Source organism: Musca domestica, unplaced genomic scaffold (assembly GCF_030504385.1).
Source record: "Musca domestica strain aabys unplaced genomic scaffold, Musca_domestica.polishedcontigs.V.1.1 24, whole genome shotgun sequence".
NCBI classification, from domain to species: Eukaryota; Metazoa; Arthropoda; class Insecta; order Diptera; family Muscidae; genus Musca; species Musca domestica.
In genome coordinates, this window is record NW_026712272.1 from 11,433,794 (window position 1) to 11,456,348 (window position 22,555).

The 22,555-nt window shown below is 35.7% G+C and overlaps 1 protein-coding gene across 1 annotated transcript in view; it reads right to left on the bottom strand.

Annotated features, from left to right (window-relative positions):
* LOC101891876 (octopamine receptor beta-2R) overlaps positions 1-22,168 on the bottom strand; it is a 128,383-nt gene extending 106,215 nt beyond the window's left edge. Inside the window, exon 1 of the mRNA XM_059123361.1 lies at positions 21,089-22,168. The gene's annotated coding sequence lies outside the window, so the exon portion shown is untranslated. The remainder of the gene's footprint in view (positions 1-21,088) is intronic.
* Positions 22,169-22,555: the final 387 nt, after the last annotated feature.

Below are 22,555 nucleotides of genomic sequence, written 5' to 3' on the forward strand. Positions count from 1 at the left end.
AAACAATATAATGAACTGCCACTGGGATAATTTTAACAGCTGTCGAACAAGAGGCTTAGAAATGACAGTAGTCTGAATTTGGTTGCAGTTTTTTCATCTCATCCTGTATATGATGAAATCATCACGTTTTCAGTTTTTCTTCCTAGTTCCTGTCCTCTTTTACGTTACTCCATAACCCTTTAAAGAACTTCTATAAAATGCTTAAACTCATAGAAGATTTCCTTTTAAATGAGAACAAAATGGCATGGTGTAGTGAAAAATTAATTCCTCTCCCATTAAAGATGCTTCCCCATAAATAATTCATCAACGGAAAAAAGGTTAACCCACTTTCGATCAAGTTAAGGAAATAAACACAATTATTCCCATCCTAGATGTAGTAGGTATGTCCTGGGGTCATTACTACCGAGTCAGTAATCGGCTTGTTAGTCTCAAAAAAGGGACAATTAATTCGCATTTATTTTTCTTCCCCATTTTACAAATGGAATAATAAATCAATTATGTCCTCTGTTTCTTGCCGGAGGACACCAAAAAAAAAAAAAAGAAAGAAAACAACAAAGCAAAAATGCCAAACCTAAATGTCAGGAAGTAAAAGTTCACAATATCTCCTTATGAATATGTATGCAGGCGATCAAGAAAAAAATGGACAATCATTTATTAATATATAAAAAGGAGGACAAGAAGAAGAACAGATATAAAAGAAGAAATGTTAAAAAATAAAAGAAAAAAACTATTAGACAGCCAGGCATTCATTCTGTAAACTTGTTTCTCTTTCCATTCCTATGCCCATCTTCTTTGTTTGGGGAAGAGAATGAATTGTTGTATTTGTGACAGGATAATTATAACAGTTATTACAACTGGCTAAATTGGAATTATGAAATGCACAAATTTATAGAAGTTGTCCTAGGCATTGTTGTGGCTGTTTATTCCAATCTCCAGATGGATGGATGGAGGGCAGTGATTGCGGTGTTTGAAGTAATTTAAAAAGACATTTTGTCACAGACAAGAATTACGAGGAAAAGGGTTGACATTAATAAAAGACCATAGAAAACGTCTTGTTCTATAGAAGCCTTTGAAAATATCCTAAGATGACCATGGAGAGAAGATCAGAAGGTCTTTTCCTTTAGAAGTCCTTCTTCTACAGAAGACTTTGTAGATGTATTTTTCTGTAGAGGTCTTATTCTTAAAGAGGTCTTCTTCTATAGAAAACCTTGAAAAGGGAAGGTCTTCTTCCATAGAACACATTTCAAATTGTTTTCATCAATGGAAGACCCTTGGGAAGGTCTGTTTACAAAGAAGACAAAGAAGATCATCTTCCATAGAAGACCTGTAAAAAGTATCTTTCCATAGAAGACCTGGAGAAGGTCCTCTCTATATAGAAGACTCTGAAAGACCTTTTTTCATAGAAGACCTTGAAGAGGTTTTCCTGTATAGAAGACCTTTAAGAGGTCTTCTTGTATGGAAGAATTTGAAGAGGACTTCTTCTATAGAAAAATTTGAAATATTTTGAAATCTTCTTCTATAGAAGTTCTTAGGGAAGTCTTTTCTATAGAAGATATTAAGAAAGTCTTCTTCTATAAAAGAACTTAAGGAGGACTTGTTTTATAGAAGAGCTTGAAATAGAAGACCTTCTATAAAGACCTTGAGTAAGTCTTCTTCTATACAAGACCTTGAGCAGATCTCCTTTATAGAAGAAGGTCGTCTGCCTTTAGGAAACCTAGGGAAGGTCTTCTGCCTACAGAAGACCTGGAGAAGTTCTTTTTCAATAGAAGACCTTTTGGAAGGTCTTCTTCCATATAAGACCAAAGAAAACCTTTTGGGAAGGTCTTCTTGTTTGAGGAACTTTAGAATGGTCTTCTTCCATAGAAGAACTTTAGGAAGGTCTCTTCTATAGAAGACCATGGGGAGGGCTTCTTCTATGGAAGACCTTTGGGAAGGTCTTCTTCTACAGATGACCATTGGGAAGGTCTTCCTCTATAGGAGACCTTTGGGAAGGTCTTCTTCTACAGGAGACCTTTGGGAAGGTCTCTTCTATAGAAGACCTTTGGGAAGGTCTTCTTCTATAGAAGACCTTTGGGATGGTCTTCTTCTATAGAAGACCTTTGGGATGGTCTTCTTCTATAGAAGACCTTTGGGAAGGCCTTCTTCTATAGCAGACCTTTGGGAAGAAGAAGACCTTTAGGAAGGTCTCTTCTATAGAAGAACTTTGGGAAGGTCTTCTTCTATAGAAGACCTGGAGAAGTTCTTTTTCAATAGAAGACCTGGAGAAGTTCTTTTTCAATAGAAGACCTTTGGGAAGGTCTTCTTCCATAGAAGACCAAAGAAACCTTTTGGGAAGGTTTTCTTCCTTAGAAGAACTTTGATAAGGTCTTCTTCTATAGAAGACCTTTGGGATGGTCTTCTTCTATAGAAGACCTTTTGGGAAGGTCTTCTTCCAAGAATGACCTATGTGCCTAGGAGACCTAGGAGCCTTTTGGAAGGTCTTCTTCCATAGGAGCCTTTTGGAAGGTCTTCTTCTATAGAAGACCTTGTGAAGTTATTCTGTCTATAGAAGACCTGGAGAAGTTCTCCTATCCTTAGGAGACCTGGAGAAGGTCTGCTGTGGACAGAAGACTGATACTTTTAAACTTGTTTTTTTTTTCTTTTGATTTAAAAATATTGACACCCTTCTCGATATTTTTTTTTGTAGTATTTTCTTCGCTTAGCTGTGTTACATGTAACGTTTTCAAGGAGTTTCTAACCGACTGCCATAATTTATCCCATTGAGGATGCTTTCAACCCATAAGCAAAAAAGTAGGCCCTTTCTTGTTTTGTACGAAAAAAATTGCGGTTACAATATTTTCCATTGTTTTCCTTTTCTTTGTTACAACTGAAGTTTTCCCATGGAGGTCAGCAGCCATTGGTATTGTTCTTGGCCTGTTCAAATTATTACAAACAGAAAACGGACAAGGACAATGCAAGCTGTTGTCGGTCCTGTCGAGAATTTAGACTAAACACGTGTAACCAAAAACAAATGTCATGAAGTAACGACAAAATATAACCGAATTGTCGAGGACATATTTTTGGAGCAAAAAAAAAAAAAACAAAACTTAAAAATAGAAATTTGTGAGATGCATAAAGGATGCTGCAAGGATTTCAGTTCAGAAAAAAACCACCACAGGGGAGTAGAAGAAGGGCCTTAAAGGTTTTTTCATGATACTACTAATTGTAAATAACTTTTTCTGAGGAGTGGAGAGTAAGTGAGAAAATGTGGAGAACGGTGTGTATTTCACCCCTCCTCCTCACTTCCACGTCCATGGTTAAGATGAAAAAAATACTTCGGGTTTATTAAATTTTGCATGCACTTGCAGCGATAATGAAATGTTGTTCGGTCCATGAATACCACAACTCTTTTTTCTCTGCTGACTGACGGAATGAATGAACGAATGCAGGAAATCCCTTTGATGTTGTGTTGACAGTAAAAACCCATATGAGATGTTGCAGCTATTGTTGGTGTTGGTGTTGTTGTAGTTGTTGCCAATGTAATGCAAAACCATAAAATGTGTAATGTGAAATGAATTCATTTTCATTGCAAACATTTGTGGCCGAACGAATGCCATCTCAAGATAGGTTTAATTTAATTTTTGTGTTTTTAAATTCAAAAAAAAAAAAAAAACGAAATTCCATTAGGGATTGTTTGTAAAGGGAAGGACATTTGAATATATTTTGTTGATGTAATGGAGATTTATTTTTGGAAATGTGTTAGTTCATATAAGAGAGCTGATCAGGGTATTCAATGGAAGATCAAGGTCTTATCAAGTAGACTTACCCAGGAAAAGCCTTTCTCCAGGTCTTCTATAGAAGCAGACCTTATTCCGGTATTCTCTAGGAGAAGACCTTTTCCAAGTCGTCTGAGCAGGAAGACTTTCTCCAGGTCCCTCTATATTCGCAAGGACCTTCTCAAAGTCTTGTATGGAGAAGACCTTCCCATGGTCTTCTCTAGAGAAAGACTTGCGTGAAATACCAGATATAGTCGACTGAAGTATTCGATTTTCACACTCCATCTAATACAGATAAAAATATTGGAAATCAGAAAATCGAACATTGTTATCCAATTTTATCCAAAATCATAAATTCCATGTTCATTTCAGGTTTCTGGTTGAGAGAAATACTTGGATATAGCAAGCTGTAAGGATCGCTGACTTGTTTCGCAAGTTATGACATATAAAGGTATTGGAAATTGCAAACCTTTGTGGGTGACGTACCTGATTTTAATTTTCTCAGCATAATTTGAACCCTCTGGTACCTCCAGAAGGAATTGCCCGATCTCTACCATCGTTATAACAGATCCTGCCTTGGTGGAAATATTGAGATGAACCAAGTATGAATGGAATCGAATGTTAATTTAGCGTTTTACGAGTCTCATTGATATTTAAAATGATGAACTTTTGTGATGGAGGTACAAGGAGGAGTGGTCCGATATATTTCATTTTCACATATTGTTACGTATGTAATTTGAAGAAAATCGGACTGTTACATATCATTTTATAAGAGTTATAATTACTCAAAATTTTGACCCTTTGTTAGGATTTGATGCAGTAGACCGTTATTGTCCATTTTTCACCTGACCTAGAACGGATGGAAATATTAGTACTTGCAAAGTTGGAGAAAAATCGGATCATTCTTTCTCTTTATGTGCAGTAAAACATTTTTTTTTTTTGTCAAAATTGTGTGGGGAAGGTACCAGAAGGAGTGGACCGACATATCCCAGCAGATCTTGTGTTAGTAGAAATAATGGGAAGAGTGAAATATGAAGTAAACCGGATGGTTATTTCGATATTTATGATCGTTTTGGTTATTCAAAATATTGACCCTTTGTGGGGGAGTTATCAGAACAAATGGTAAAAAAAGAGATGTCCAAATTCTGAATGGAATCTAATGTTAATTTCGCGTTTTATGTGCTTCATGAATATTTAAAACTTTAAACCCTTTGTGGAGGAGGTACCAGAAGGAGTAGACTGATATATTCCATTTTCATAACAGTTCTTGGGTTAAAAAAGATTGGAATGTGTGAAATTTGAAGACAATCGGATTCGTACATCACATTTTATAAGAGTTATAATTATTCAAAATTTTGAATAATTTGTAGGGGAGGTACTTGATAAAGTGGTATTGTCCTTTTTTCACCTGACCGAGCTCTGATGGAAATATTAGTACTTGCAAAATCGGATTATCCTTTTCTTTCTGTGCAGTAAGACACAGACCAAAAAGACCAAAAAACGTGGATTTTTTAAAGAATAATTTTTCAAAGGACCAACAAACGTGGATTTCTCCAAGAATATTTTTTCAATGGACCAACGAACGTGGATTTTTTAAAAATTTTTAAAGGACCAACGAACGTGGATTTTTTAAAATTTCGACCTTTTGTGGGGGAGGTGGACAGAAGGAGTGGACCGATATTGCCCATCTCTGAAATCGATCTAAGTTTGATAATAATATTACGATGTATCAAGTTTGGACCGAATCTGATACTCCTTTCGAGAGTTATCGTGGGCACCATCCAGCCAGGCAGACAGGCCGACGAACGGACATCGCTAGATCGACTCCAAATGTCCTGAAATGGATTTGGTCCAAAGAGGCATAGGGTCTAAAACCGTTATTTCGATGAGGCACGTTTTGGTCGTATCAAATGATATATACCCTCTCTAGGCATATGATAATAAATTGCATTGTGTTAGTAATTGATGTTCTCTAAAACTCGTGAACCGATTTTGTTTCGGCAAACTTTGCATAGAAGGTGGCATCAATACAAGGGTTTATATGTGTAAACAGTCTCAGTGTGTAGATTGATTCATGAGTTATAGCCATTCTAGTACATCCACTTCAAAACATGTTTTTATACCCTCAACAATATGAGAACCAGAAAGAGTGGCCCGATATTGCCCATATCCGAGCTCTATATAAGTTTGATAATAGTATTACCAAGTTTGGAAAAACTCTGATACTCCTTTCGAGAGTTATCGTTTACACCAGCCAGACAGAAAGAGAGAAAGACAGACGGACGGACATCGACTCTAAACGTCCTGAAACGGATGTGGTCTAAAACCGTTACTTCGATGAGGCACGTTTTGGCCGTATCAAATGATATGTATTCTCTGTAGCCATATGGCTGAGGTTATAGCTGACCATTTTGTTGAGGGTATAAAAATGGCATTGCGTTAGTAATTAATGTTCTGTGAAATGCATGAACCGATTTTATTTCGGCAAATTTCGTACGGATGGCGAGATCAATGCAAGGGTTTTTATGTACAAACAGTCTCTTTGTGGGTAGTGATTCATGAGTTATAGCCATTTTGATATATTTATTTCGAAATAATTATTATTATTTTTTTTAATATTTCAGAGAGTGACTGACTCGCAACTCTCAGGTGAAACGGTTGAGGCTAGAATAAAAAAATTCCAGTTCCAAAGGCCTTTAAGTTTTTTTTTTACAATCAAAACTCAGTCCTCTACAATTTTTGACCGTGTCAAATCATGGGATTCTAGTGCATAAAATTAAATCATTAGCTTATGGCATTTAACGCCATACTAAATATCAAACTATATTTATACATTCATACATGTATTCATACACACACACAAACATAGTTTTCAAACTGCAAAATTGTTCATTTCATTCAGCCATTTATTCATTGTCCTAATTAAAAATACTTTTGAACTTTTTCCCCAGCAAAATGCTCTTTGTTGTTCTACTCCACTTATTTGTAACTAATAGCTGGTGTTATTTTCCATGCTCGTGTGTGGGTGTATGTGTGTACGTGGAAAGCATATTCATGTGAATTTCCATCTCTGTGTGGGTGCATGTGTGTTTTGCCTGTGGGTTTTTGTGTACACAAACAATGGCAAAATGCTGTGGGGGGACGGGGGGAAAACATTGTTTTAAACACAATTTTCTAACCCAAAGACATAGTTCGGAACTAGTGTTTGGCAAAGAGCTCAATCAACTAATTTAGCAAAAGTTTTGCGATAATAAAAAGTGAAAGTTGGCTGGGGGTGGAGGGGTTTTAAAATGAGGAGGGAAGAAGGCAAAAAGTTTAAATTGTTTAAAGATAATAGCGTTGATGTTAATGTGAAGGCAAAACCATTAAACAAGGGCGAGTAACTTAAGTCAATTTTAACATCTGTATTTCATAGCGAAAAAGTACAAAAAAATACTTTCGTTATTCCCTCCACGAAAAATATGGCCAATAACTTCCTGAAAAATCGCCATGAATATTCCTACCCTACCACGGCATATCTTATTATTATAATATTTTTTTCCTCATGCAACCTTGCTACATTTTGCCTGGACCAAAGGATCCCAATTCCATTTTTTGTTGTTGCGTGTAAAATAATCGCCACAACTCAACCGTAAGTAATGATCAGAATATCTACCATCCGTGTTATGATACTTGGAGTTAACATTCATTCAACACCTGCTGTCTTCTGAAAAACAAATTGCTTTGTGGTTATGCATCGCTGCCATACAAATTGTTGCCTGCACTCAGACCAACACGAACACATTCACCGGCACACTTCGTAGCTAACAATAAGCAACTATTCAAAATGCACACCTAAAGTTACGAGTGTGAGTGTGTGTGTGTTAAGACCACATAATTTAGAAATAATTTATAAGGATGCATGAATGCATCCTTCGTGAAGATAAATCGCATCCTATTACAGAGAATATTACGAAGCAGGTATGATGTTGTATAGGGTGTATATAGCTTAGGAGACAGGTGTAGTATATGTGGAAATTTATTCGAATATAAGATTGAGCAAAAGGATTGAAGGGCAGAATTTGTTGGCATTCCGATAATTGTGAATTTATTTAAGAAATATTTTCAAGGATAAAAAAGGAGATTTTTCAAAGGATATATTTTAAGAAAAAATTTCAATCATCTCAACAAACGTTGAGTTTTTTAAAGAATATTTTTTCCAAACAGACCAACAAACGTGGATTTTTTAAAGAATAATTTTTCAAGGATTCCAAGAAAAGTGGGTTTTTTAAAGAATATTTTTTCAAAGGACCAACAAACGTGGATTTTTTAAAGAATATTTATTCAAAGGACCAACAAACGTGGATTTTCTAAGGATTAATTTTTCAAAGGACCAACAAACGTGGATTTTTTAAAGAATATTTTTTCAAAGGATCAACAAACGTGGATTTTTTAAAAAATATTTTTTTAAGGTTCTCAACAAACGTGGATTTTTTAAAAAATATTTTTTTAAGGTTCTCAACAAACGTGGATTTTTTAAAGAATATTTTTTCAAGGACCAACTGACCAACAAACGTGGATTTTTTTAAAGAATATTTTTTCAAAGGACCAACTGACCAACAAAAGTGGATTTTTTAAAGAATATTTTTTTAAGGATTCAAATAAACGTGGATTTTTTAAAGAATATTTTTTCAAGGATTCAAATAAACGTGGATTTTTTAAGGAATATTTTTTCAAGGATACCAACAAACGTGGATTTTTTAAAGAATATTTTTTCAAAGGACCAACAAACGTGGATTTTTTAAAGAATATTTTTTCAAAGGACCAACAAACGTGGATTTTTTTAAAGAATATTTTTTCAAAGGACCAACAAACGTGGATGTTTTAAAGAATATTTTTTTAAGGTTCTCAACAAACGTGGATTTTTTAAAAAATATTTTTTTAAGGTTCTCAACAAACGTGGATTTTTTAAAGAATATTTTTTCAAAGGACCAACAAACGTGGATTTTTTAAAGAATATTTTTTCAAAGGACCAACAAACGTGGATTTTTTAAAGAATATTTTTTCAAAGGACCAACAAACGTGGATTTTTTAAAGAATATTTTTTCAAAGGACCAACAAACGTGGATTTTTTAAAGAATATTTTTTCAAAGGACCAACAAACGTGGATTTTTTAAAGAATATTTTTTCAAAGGACCAACAAACGTGGATTTTTTAAAGAATATTTTTTCAAAGGACCAACAAACGTGGATTTTTTAAAGAATATTTTTTCAAAGGACCAACAAACGTGGATTTTTTAAAGAATATTTTTTCAAAGGACCAACAAACGTGGATTTTTTAAAGAATATTTTTTCAAAGGACCAACAAACGTGGATTTTTTAAAGAATATTTTTTCAAGGATTTCTTAAAGAATATTTTTTTAAGGATACCAACAAACGTGGATTTTTTAAAGAAAATTTTTCAAAGAAGCAACAAACGTGGATTTTTTAGAGAAAAATTTTCAAAGAAGCAACAAACGTGGATTTTTTAAAGAATATTTTTTCAAGGATTTCTTAAAGAATATTTTTTTAAGGATACCAACAAACGTGGATTTTTTAAAGAATATTTTTTCAAGGATTTCTTAAAGAATATTTTTTTAAGGATACCAACAAACGTGGATTTTTTAAAGAAAAATTTTCAAAGAAGCAACAAACGTAGATTTTTTATAGAATATTTTTTCAAGAATATTTTTAAGGATATTTTTTAAAGAATATTTTATAAGGATATTTTTTAAAGAATATTTTATAAGGATATTTTTTAAAGAATATTTTATAAGGATATTTTTTAAAGAATATTTTATAAGGATATTTTTTAAAGAATATTTTATAAGGATATTTTTTAAAGAATATTTTATAAGGATATTTTTTAAAGAATATTTTATAAGGATATTTTTTCAAGGATTCCAACAAGTGTGGATTTTTTTAAGGATATTTTTTTAAGGATTCCAACAAGTGTGGATTTTTTTAAGGAAATTTTTTCAAAGATTCCAAAAAAGTGGATTTTTTAAAGGATATTTTTCCAAAGATTCCAAAAAACGTGGATTTTTTAAGGATTCCAGAAAAACGTGAATTTTTTAAAGAATATGTTTTCAAGATCCCATGATGGAGCTTTTTAAGGATATTTTTTCAAGGATTCCAGGATAGGGTTTTAAAAGAATATTTTACCAAGATCCCAGGAAGGAGTTTTTAAGAATATTATTGCAATGATCCCAGGATGGAGTTTTTAATGAATATATTTTCAAGGAACTCTACAAACGAGGACTTTTTAAAGAATAATATTAAAAAAATTGTATTTATTTAGGAATATTTTTTAAGGATCAACTGAAGGAATTTCGGAAAAATATATTTTAAAGGACCAAAAAATCGGATTTTTAATGAATATTTTTGCAAAACTTCAAAAAAAATTAAGAATAAAAACAAATAGCTTGAATTTTATGAAGAATACATTTGAAGGATATAATATATATAATCAATAAATTATAATTTTGTAAGGACATTTTTTAAGGAAAAATTTGAACAAAATTAATTTATTTTTTTCTAAAATTACAGGAAAAAATGAAAGTGAAGCAATAAATATAAAAAAGTGAGTTTTGACACCTAGTCCATGTCACCAGCCAGAATAGAGACCCTAGCTTGCCAACCAGTATAGAGACTCTAGCTGGCCAGCCAGTAAAGAGACTCTAGCTGGCCAGCCAGTAAAGAGACTCTAGCTGGCCAGCCAGTAAAGAGACTCTAGCTGGCCAGCCAGTATAGAGACTCTAGCTGGCCAGCCGGTACAGAGAATATAGCTGGCCAGCCGGTACAGAGACTCTAGGTGGCCAGCCAGTATTTTTTCAAGGACCAACTGACCAACAAACGTGGATTTTTTAAGGAATATTTTTTCAAAGGACCAACTGAGCAACAAACATGGATTTTTTAAAGAATATTTTTTCAAAGGACCAAAAAACGTGGATTTTTTCAAGGATACCAACAAACGTGGATTTTTTAAAGAATATTGTTTTAAGGTTCCCAACAAAGGTGAATTTTTTAAAGAATATTTTTTCAAGGATTCCAGCAAACGTGGATTTTTTAAAGAATATATTTTCAAGGAGCCAGTATCGAGACTCTAGCTGGTCAGCCAGTATAGAGACTCTAGCTGGCCAGCAGTATAAATAGAGACTACAGCTGGCCAGCAGTATAAATAGAGACTCTAGCTGGCCAGCCGGTATAGAGACTACAGCTGGCCAGCCGGTATAGAGACTACAGCTGGCCAGCCGGTATAGAGACAGCCCTTGCCTATCCAGTATATAGACTCACGCTGGGCAGCCAGTACAGAGACTGCAGCTGGTTAGTCAGTATAGAGACACTCGCTGGCCAGGCTGTATAGAGACTCTAGCTGGCCAGCCGGTATAGAGACTCTAGCTGGCCAGCCGGTATGGAGACTGCAGCTGTCCAGCCATGATAGAGCTTTCTCTCTGGTTAGATATACTTACCTGGGTGGCCAGTTTAAAGACTGCCCTGGCCAGCCAGTATATAGACAGCCTTGGTCAGCCAGTATAGAGACTCCCTGGACAGCTAGATCACTATTACAGAGACTCTTTCTAGGCAGCCATCTAGCTCGCATAAACATTTTGTTGTCTCCCAGATACATACACACACACTGGTGGATTTTAGCCAATTCGAGGTGACAAACTGAGCGCGCCGTTACCTCTAGGCCGTCACAGGCCAGCTGACCCATTTGGACTCACTCCTTGTACATCTCGTCTATTTAGACAAGGATCAAAAGATTTTAAATAATGAAATTCTCATATGGCAAACTTGTGTCACTTAGCTAAGGGTACACAAATTTATTAATTATTTTATGGTCGAACTGAGAAATACTTCAACAGAATAACCACAAAAATTTGTTATATATGTAGTTGTAACCACATGAGTGATACGCAACACATATTACGCATTACATCCTTCAACCGACCACATTAACAGACATCCCACATATGGACATGCGGTGAACTCAACCATGAAATTCCCCCATTTCTACCCACACATAATAAAATATCAAAATATTTCCAAAAATCTCGTTCCGCTGTGATAAACTTAATTTGCATAAAATAATCTTTAAATTGCTGAGATCGCATGCCTTGGATGATTGCTCAGCCAGGCTAACAATAGATATCATATCACTCTCAGCAGAGAAAAATTTCGTTGCTGAAATAATTGAATTTCTTTGACAGCTTAAATCGAACATCGAACTTATTTTTAGTCATATCCATGACAATGCACGGACTACGTTCGGTTGGGAGCTTAAATCAATTATGAAATGTCAATGGACTAGTCCTGGGGCAAAAAGGCAAACTGGAAGGAAAAACAATAATCCAAAGCAATTTTATTGTCCTTCTCGAAATAAAGGCCAAAAAAAAAAACGGAAGAAATATCCCCTTATCGAAAGTCGAACAAAAATCTCCCACAGGGTAATCCAAAACAATAACATTTGCTGTTTCTTTTTTTCTTCTTCTAAAAATAAAAACAGCAACTATTATTGGAATATTTGTGTAAGGTCGATCATGGCCAACCAAGGCGAAAGTGTGGCAGTTTTTGCGTTTCAATAATGTAACCTTACAGAAACATTACCGGCCATCTACCCATCTCAAAGGAGATTGCCTGTTTAAAATGCTTCTGTAAAACAAATTTACAAATAACCAATTTCATTTGAAAAATATTTGAAAATCCAAATGGAAAGCTTCCTACCATCTTATTTTCACAAATTCTATTATTTTAGGTCATATTTCGAATTTACGCATTAGAAAATATTAAAATGGGATTTTTCCATTATCTCCATCAAATCATATTAATGTCCATTGTTTTATTGTTCGCAAAACGTGGGAGGAGAGATGGTAATAGGTGGATGTGCCAAGGAAACAAGGGATTACATTTTCTAATTTCATAAAATGTCAATTTTCATTAGAGCCAAGCCGAACTAAGAGTATTGCAATGATAGGACTATATGAAATTAGGAGAGAGGAGTCTATGATGGCATGCGGAAAGAGCAGAAAGTTAAAATCACTATCAGGCAAACGTGAGAACCATTAAAAAATAATGTTATCAGAGAGTAACAAAATTGGGAGAGCACACAAGTGCTACTTCGTTCTAAATCAGATCTGGCCCCGGTTTAAATCAGAGTCGCATCGAGTTTGTCAGCTCGAACCGGCTAAAATTAACCAGAGTGTCTGTATCTGGAAGAAAACAAGATATTTATGCGAGCTAGAAGGCTGGCTAGAAACAGTCTCCGCAATAGTGATCCGGCTGTCCAGGGAGTGTCTATACTGGATGACCAAGGCTGTCTCTGTACTGGCTGGCCAGGACAGGAAGTCTCTCTAACCAGAGAGAAAGTTATTTACCCGGCCTGCGAGTCTCTATACTGGCTGACCAGCTGCAGTTTCTATACTGGCTGACCGGCTGCAGTCTCTATACTGGCTGGCCAGCTGCAGTCTCTATACTGGCTGGCCAGCTGCAGTCTCTATACTGGCTGGCCAGCTGCAATTTCTATACTGGCTGGCCAGCTGCAGTCTCTATACTGGCTGGCCAGCTGCAGTCTCTATACTGGCTGGCCAGCCACAGTCTCTATACTAGCTGGTCAGCTGCAGTCTCTGCACTGGCTGGCAAGCAGTAGTCTCTACACTGGCTGACCTGCTAGAGTCTCCGGTCAGGGCTGTCTCTGTACTGACTGGCCAGCGAGAGCCTCCATACTGGCTGGCTAGCTGCAGTCTCTATACTGGCTGGCCACCTGTAGTCTTTATGCTGTCTGGCCAGCTGTAGTCTCAATGTATACTGGCTGACCAGCTGTCTCTATACTGGCTGGCCCGCTATCTGACCCGCTAGAGTCTCTATACTGCTTTAACCGCTAGATTCTCCACACTGGTTGGCCAGCTAGAGTCTTAATACTTGCTGGACAGCTAGAGTCTCTATACTGGCTGGCCAGCTAGAGTCTCTATACTGGCTGGCCACCTAGAGTCTCTATACTGACTGGCCAGTTAGAGTCTCTATACTGAGAGTCTGTAGTCTGATTGCGCAAGAAGCCCCTATATGCTAACGAGCTGGCTGGAACTAGAGTCTCTATACTGAGAGTCTGTAGTCTGATTGCCCAAGAAGCCCCTATATGCTAACGAGCTGGCTGGAGGGAGTCTCTGTATAGACTCTATACCCAGGGGCTCTCTCCCTGGCCAGAGAGTCTGTAGTCTGATTGCCCAAGAAGTCTTTATATGCTAACGAGCTGGCTGGAGGCGGTCTCTGTATAGACTCTATAGCCAGGGGCTCTCTATACTAGTTAGGCCAGGAAGTCTTTATACTCGCTGGGCCAGGCAGTCTTTATATTGGCTGATCAGCGATTCTTTGCACTGCTTGGTCAAGGATTCTCTATACTGGTTGGTTTTGGTTGTGCCAAAACTGTCTAACCAGGGAGTCTCCATATTCGTTGATCAGAGAGTATATATCCGATCTGGCCAGCGAGTCTCGCTACTGCCTGTTCAAGAAGTCTGTACTCGAGAGCTGAACGGCCAAGCTGTCTATACTCATGAGCTGACCTGCAAGGGGGTTTTAACTCTAGAACTGACTGGCCCGGGAATCAGAATTCGCGAGCTGATAGGCCGAGGGTTTATACTCACCAGCTGAATAGCTAGAGAGTCCGAAAGTATATATCCGATGTGATCAGTGAGTTTCTCTACTGACTGACCAAGACGTCTGTACTCGCAAACTAAACGGTCAGAGTGCCAATACTCGTGAGCCGACCTGCAAGGGGGTCTTAATTCAAGAACTGACTGGCCAGGGAGCTCGAGAATACTGAGCTGAGAGGCCAGGGATTTATACACACTAGCTGAATGGCAAGGGAGTCTGAGCTGGTAGTATAAACTGGAGAGCTGTCAGTCCAAGGAGTTTATAATGGCTAGGGGTCTATACTCGCGAGCTGAATGGCTAGAGAGTAGAACTGGCGAGCTGGATGTCAAAAGAGATTAAACTCGTGAGCTGGCCGGAGACGTAGTAAAACTGTAAAACTGGCCAGGGAGCCTATAGTTGCCAGCTGGCAGATTAAGAACTGGCGAGCTGACTTGTCAGGGTGTCTACGAGCTGGATGTGCAATGAGTTCATACTTGCAAGCTGGTTGGACAAATAGAAAACTGGAGGGGTGACTGGTCAGGGTGTCTATATTAGTGAACTGTTTAGAGAATGAATCTGTGCAGCTGCTGTTTTCGCGAGCTGGTTAACTAGGACATCTATACTCACGAGGTGACCGTGCAAAAGTTCTATAAAAGCTACCTGCCCGCAAGATAAAGTCCATAGTAAAGAGCTATATGTCGACCTGCAAGGGAGCGTACATATGGATGTAGATCAGCCATATGTAAGAGGGTAAGACCAAATTTTAAGCAATTCGCAGATTAATTTCGCCGTTTCATTTTAAGTGGGAGCAATTCTAAACTATAATGGGTCTAATTTGAAAATTTCGGGAGGTTCTGGTAAAATCACAAGGGAGATTCTTATACGAAATGGTTCATTTAGCAATTGAAAATAATCGTATTTAAATTATTTATTAATTTATAAATGAATAATAATTAAAAAGTAAATTATTTAATTTGACTTGGAAAATTCAACAGACTTTTTTCGACCTCAAGCCGATGACATATTACCGTTCAAAAGAGCTTTTAAATTGAAAATACCTTGAGGTATCACCGAAAATCGATTACTTTGTTGTACACCATTTTTGTTAACCCTTTTGGATAAATCCCCTAAAATTTTATCGAATTTTTCCATAGGATTTTCCACATAAAAATGACGGCTTTCTTTTTGGTCTTTGCTGCCATTGACTTGTTGTAGAGATAAGCCTACTGGCTTCATTTCTCCCCCCTCTTCTATCGTTCAATCAATTGTCTGTCGTTCAAAGGTGAGAATATATATAGTTAGGCACAATTTCATTAAAAAAACATTCATTTTGGAGAAGTCATAAATCAAACCAACCAACGAAAATAGCTGAGTGAGAGTAAATAAACTTCGCCAGTCATATTTCTTTTATTTACTGCTGCTGATATGCGGATTTGTTTATTTAATTTGTTTTCAATATCAAGTTATTTTCTTTGATGGCCCCTATCATGAAAAGGGGGGGTATGTTTAGTACCATTATCGTTATGTTGCAACACTTTTTTTCAGGACAAAGATTTTAGATTTTTCAATTGATGAATAGAGCAAATATCGTATGGCATATTTTATTACTCAATTAGTTCTGAATTTGTAGGTATTTTCGGCTAATTGCAAACAATCAAATGGTGTTTAACTGCCTCAGTTCAAATTCAAGATAAAATTTAGATATGTCCTTTTACTTTTCCTGTAAGATTTACTGAGAAAGTTTTTCAGAAGAATAAGAACAATTTCTTCTCTTTTGTTTGGAAATAAATAAAATAAATAAATAACCAATAAAGAAGGTCTTAAAGTCGGGCGGGGCCGACTTTATGATACCCTACACTACTTTGCTAATTTAGTAGTTTTTATGGGAGAATTTAATCATACATGCTATGATTATAATTATTATTTAAAGTTCAAAGGACTAAAAATGCCGAAGCACTTGTATCTTTTAAATTCGGACTTGTATTGCCCATTTGGTGCCCAATTAATTTGAAATCGGATAAAGATAGATATGGGAGCTATATCCAAATCTGAACCGATTTCGATAGAATTTGGCAAAGATATTTCTGAGCTGTATTTGATATATTTCCCTGAATATCGTTGTTACGGAGTGCATATTACGGCTATGGGTAACAAATATAACAAATCGGATGAATAATATATATGGGAGCTATAGCTATATCTGAACCGATCTTCACCAAATTTGACATACTAGCTTCTATACACAATTCGGTGAAATGTGCCAAATTCCATCCCATTTGGACAAATGTTAGACGTTTGGTGCACATAAAAGAAATCGGACGAAGTTATATATGGGAGCTACATCCAAATCTGAACCGATCTCGAAAAAATTTAGTAAAGGTGTTTCTGAGCTGCATTTGATATATTTCCCCAAATTAGTGTTGTTACAGAGTGCAAAAATACAGAGGACAAAAATAACAAATCAGATGAACAATACATATATATATAGGAGCTATAGCTATATCTGAACCGATTTCGATCAAATTTGGCATACTTATTTCCCGGTCTAATTTGGTTGTATGTGCAAAATTCCATACTATTCCATACCCTTTTAGGGGGTGAATTGTTTTATTTTCGCACTTAGGCTAATTTTTATACAAGTCGTTCACGTTTGTTATTTTTCAAATTTTTTATAATTTGCGGTGGAGGTGCCAGAAAGATTGAACGATATATTCTATTTTCACACCGCATATGTGATAGTATTGGTCAACGGTTAAATGCGTTCAAGAGTCCTGAAACGGATTTCGTCCTGAGCTAATACCATTATTTTAATTAGTCAAATTTTTGGCCTAATATTGCTCAAGAAAAATATTGTTAATATCTTTATGATATTGCCAAAATGAAGCGCAGTTCCAAAATGAGTTTGTCAGATTTTTGATTTTTTACCTAAATACGAAATTTTAAAATGACATTTGAAATTATGTTTTTCTCTCGAATTTGTTACACAAAAATAGGCGCTCAAAATTTATCACAATTATACAGACCTCGATATTTCAGGCAAAACGCCAATATTTTACTTAACCGATTTTAATAATAATGGGATTCTATAGTAAAAATACAACATTGTGGTAGTCAGAAATAGGTCAACAGATGACCTGCCTATCAGATGATATTTCAGTACTTTTGCCGCATTTCTAAACTCAAATGGCTATTTGTTATTATTTTGGGTCCCAAAGGAGTAGTAATGTAGATCCATATTTTAAATAAGCCCCTGTAACACGTTAGCTATTTATTTGAGACAATTTATTCGGTTTGTCTTAACTAACCGGATTTGGTTAAGTTTCCCTCAATGTTTAAATTACTCTCCCTGTTTAAATTTAAGTTACGTTTTATAGCCGCACCTAAAATCCCAATACTGATCAATATTCAGCAGCTCAAAATTCGATGAATTACATGGTTGTCTCACAAGCATCAATGTGAAAATATCAAGTTATACACTCAATTACCCCAACGTTGTTATACCCTCCACCATAGTGTAGGGGGTATATGAAGTTTGTCATTCCGTTTGTAACACCTCGAAATATACATTTTCGACCACCACATCAGCATAAAATGCTATGCCGATTTAACGATGTCCGTCCGTCTGTCCGTATGTTCGTCTGTGGAAATCACTATAACTTCCGAACGAATTGAAGTTAGTTGATGAGATTTTACTCAGAACTTTAGGCATTGAAAATGGGCTATATATGTTTAGGTATAGCCGCCATATAACGGTACCTCCCTATATTTGGTATTGACATTATTCACCGTAATTGTTTCAAATTTGGTATTTAAAGTTCGAAATGGATACTTCAGCCTAGAACAGAAAATTGTCTTTGCAGGTCCACGTCTTCGTATAGCCCTCCCCTATAACGGTACCTACCAATATTCGGTATTTTTATGATTTCAGCAATATTATTTACCGGAATGGTTTCAATTTTGGTAATAAAAGTTCGTAATGGCTACTACAGCCTATGACAGAAAATTATATATGAAGGTCCAGATCTTCTTATAGCTTCCATATATCGGTACCTCCTTATATTCAGTATTTTGCTGATTTCAGCGACATTATTCACCGGAATTGTTCAAATTTCATATTTGAAGATCCAGGAAATTAGCTATGCAGTTCCAGGTCCTCGTATAGTCTCCATATATCGGCACCCCCCTATATTCGGTATTTTGCAGAGTTTAGGGACATTGATTGCCGGAATGGTTTCAAATTTCGTATTCAAAGCTCCTAAATGGAAAATTGGCTATGCAGGTCTAGGTCTTCGTATAGCCCCCATATAACGGTTACTCCCTATATTTGGTATTCTAATAATGTTAGCGACATTATGGAGCGGAATTGTTTCATACTTCGCATTTGAAGTTTCTGTAGTACCCAGCCTGTGACACGTCTTCGTATAGTCCCCATGTAACCGTATCTCCCCATATTCGGTATTTTGATGATTTTATTGACATTATTTACTCGAATTGTTTCAAAATTCATATTTGATGTTCCAAATAGGTACAATAAATTGTATATGGAGATCAAGGTCTTCGTAAAGTACCCATATAACAGTACCTCCCTATATTCGGTATTTTAATGATTTTTGCGACATTATTTACCAGAATTGTTTCAAGTTTCGTATTTTTAATATTGTACTGGCCTATGACAAAAAAATGCCTATGTAGGTCTTAGAAAAGACCCGACCGATCCCAATACTTCATATATTCGGTATTTTTAACATTTAAACAGAACTTTCAATGTATTTTATTTTTTTTTTGAAAAATTCTAAATTTGTTTGAAATGGTGGACGGTATTGAAATACATTGACCAATACTTGTAAACTATGTAATATGTTTCCGATTCTGATCAAACCTAGCACATGTCAATCATTTGTGCTATGTGAATTCAAGTGTAAAATTCGAATATGTTTGCTCACTCTTTCTGCTACAGGAAATATGACTAAAACAGCAAAAAATCGGTACACATATATGGGAGCTATATGCAGATGTGGACCTATATGGCCCATTTTCAATACCAAAACTTCTAAAGACCTAAAATGCATATCAACAAAATTTAATCAACTTACTTTATTTCGTTCGGAAGCTAGAGTGATATCCAGAGACGGACAGACATGACTAAATGACATAAAATCGTATGCTTTGTGGGGCCTTAAATGCCTATTTCGAGGAGTGATGTGCTAACAAACTAAATTTAACCTCCATACCATGGTGAAGGTTATATTCCCCAGTTCTCTATAAAGTTCGCACATTGCCATATTCTTAATAACATTACATATAATATAAATTTGGAACATGTAGTCTCCCAAAAAGTATACAAATGGTCAAATGCTGAGGCCAAATGTCTGTCGAAAAACTATGACATTTGAGTTAAATCTAATTTTCCATTAAACCGCCAATATTTTTAATCCCGGCGAAATCACAAATAGACGAACAGGTCAATCCTGACCGTTACGTAGATGCCGATAGTAAATATTTCGGGTACATATAGCAAAATATATACAATGGAATAAAAAGATAAAATCTGAAAAACCGCGTAAAAAGACGCCTATAATGATGTTAATATAGTTTTTAAGTATTTTGTGACATATTTTTATTTTTTCATATTTTTTATCGCATGCGATTTTTCAATTTGACTTATAATATTAAAGTGTATATTTTGTAATATTTTTTCACCTTACAACACAGGTTGGGGATATTGTATATATATATATATTGCAATTATCGTGAGATCCTCACGAAAAGGGTAGGGTTAGGCTTAGAATGGCTAGGCCTATTGTTTTCAAAGATGTCCGCAGTATATTTCGGGGTTGAAATTGACCAACAAAACATGTTCCTGATTTTGCAGCCGTTATGATACAAATAGAGACCAAACGATACAAAATCTCGCATGAAGTTAGAGTTAAGGACTCTGGATAGAATGGACCAGTACTTTGAGTAAATAATACCAGCATTACTTACAGGCGATATCTGACGATAGTCAAATATCGTAGACAAGAAAATCATATAGATAAGTCTAAATTTGGAGATTCAGAGGGGCCTCTTGCTTTTGGAAATGTTTCAAAGGACCCAAAGACAGAAAAAAATCCTGATACACAATTGAAGCCTGGGAAGAGCGATAAGGACAGGGAAGAATTCTAGCATTTTTGCACAACAACTAACAACACGACATAGTTCGTAAATATTGGGCAAATGTCCCTATTCAAAATGCTAAGGGTAATATCTGCGTGAAATGGTTTCAAAAGCGAAATCTTCCAAAATAGATTAGGACATAAGAGGGCTTCTAACATGTTGTAGTGTTGTAGGGTATAACATGGTCGGCCTCGCACGGCTATAGCCTTTGCTTACTTGTTTTTTTTTTTTAATTTTCTCCTCAGCTGCTTATCTTCTTCGAAAATTATGGAAGAAATGTTGTTTTTTTTCTATTTAAGAATTATGAACAACTCTCGTTGGTTATAAATGATTGCCTGCCGGTATGGCTGGCTGACTGCCTAAGTGTCTGGGTGCTTTATTCCTCCTTATCTTTATCGCTTTAAAGCAGTTTAGAACAATGCCCTCTTCTGACTTGGTGAGGGTTTCTCTGGTGTCTTTTCACTTTCTAATGGTGTAAAGTAACAGATATGTGAATGTATGCGTGTGTGTGAGTTTTTCAATTTTGTTTACCTTTTTTTTTTTGATCTTTTTTGCTGTTGTGCTCTTTGATGTTCTTTTGAGCGCTAATTAAAAGCTTCAAGCCTGGCTAATTGTGGTGGCATGTAAATATGTCGTTTTGTTCTTCGTTGCAACTGCCACCACCACTTGGTTGGGGTTCTCGTCTTGGAATGAAGTTGTAGCGTCTTTTGGAATGTTGCAATCTCGTCGTGTTGAATGTTAACAAGGTCTGTTGCTGTTCTAACACTGCGTTAGGATTTTTTGTTTGTTTTTATTTTTTATTTATTATTTTTTTTTTTAATTCTTTTGTATTTATTTGTTAAAGACAAACACCGTGTACGTGCCAAGGGATTTAAGTTTGAACTTTGCGCGCGCCTTGAGTATCACGTGCAGAACTATAACAATGAGAGGTTTGTTTCTTTTTTTCTAAGGAAGCGAGAGGAGGAAGGGAAGCAGAAGCGTGTTTAGGAGAAGTTTTTGGTTTTTATCTGCCATAAACTTAACACTTTTTGTCGGAAATATTTATTGCCAAAACGCACACAATTATTCTACCCCAAAATAACTAAACGAAACTTACAACACCATCACGTGTCACGCCGCGGGGTATCATTTAAAACTGAGATTTATTTTACATTATTTACAATTTTCATTATCACTGAGATGGAAATTCTGAAAATATATTCTCTCCTTTGTTTGGCAAATATCTCCAACCAATTTTTTTTTTTAATACCAACTAAGCAATGCAATTTCGTTTTATTTATTTACAAATTTTATTGGCTCATTCTCTCTCAAAAACAACCACTAGATTTTTGCAAAATCAGCGTTTTCAAATTATTTTTTCAATTTCAAATTTTCTTTTTTCTCGCGAATAGTTTTATAATTTTTTTTTTTTTTGTTTACACTTCAAATTGCCAGCAATGTGTTAACTGTTGTATTTTATGGTCTCCTCGAGAGAGAATTTCCATTTCAATATTTTGTTGTGATTTCAAAAAATAACTACTTTCTTCTTTATGTTTTTTCAATTATTTATTTTAAAATCGCATTAGATTTTCCGCATTGACAACCGTTTCATTGTCGCGTTTGTTAAGAACTGTTCAGTCGCTGATTAGTTGTTCTTGAGGACGGACACTTTTCTTTCACTTTTGTGTTACCCGGTGTTATCGTTGTTGAGGTGTGTCTGTGTATGTGTGTTCCGATATGGCTGTGTTTTGCCTGCTGCCTTCTCCATTGATAACCGTCAATTGAGGGGTAATCAAAATGGGAGTCCACAAAATGAATGGCATTAGAAAATGAATTTGTGGATCGTATCTTTTGTGGAAATTGTAACGAATATTTTGAGGATTTGAAAATTTTATGAATTTTCTTTTATATTCAAATAATAAATGCCCTACTTCGTGTGTGGGGAAAATGGAATTTATATTAAGTGAATTTATGATTAATTTTTACCCCCTATATATAGAATTTAATATAAGACCACGA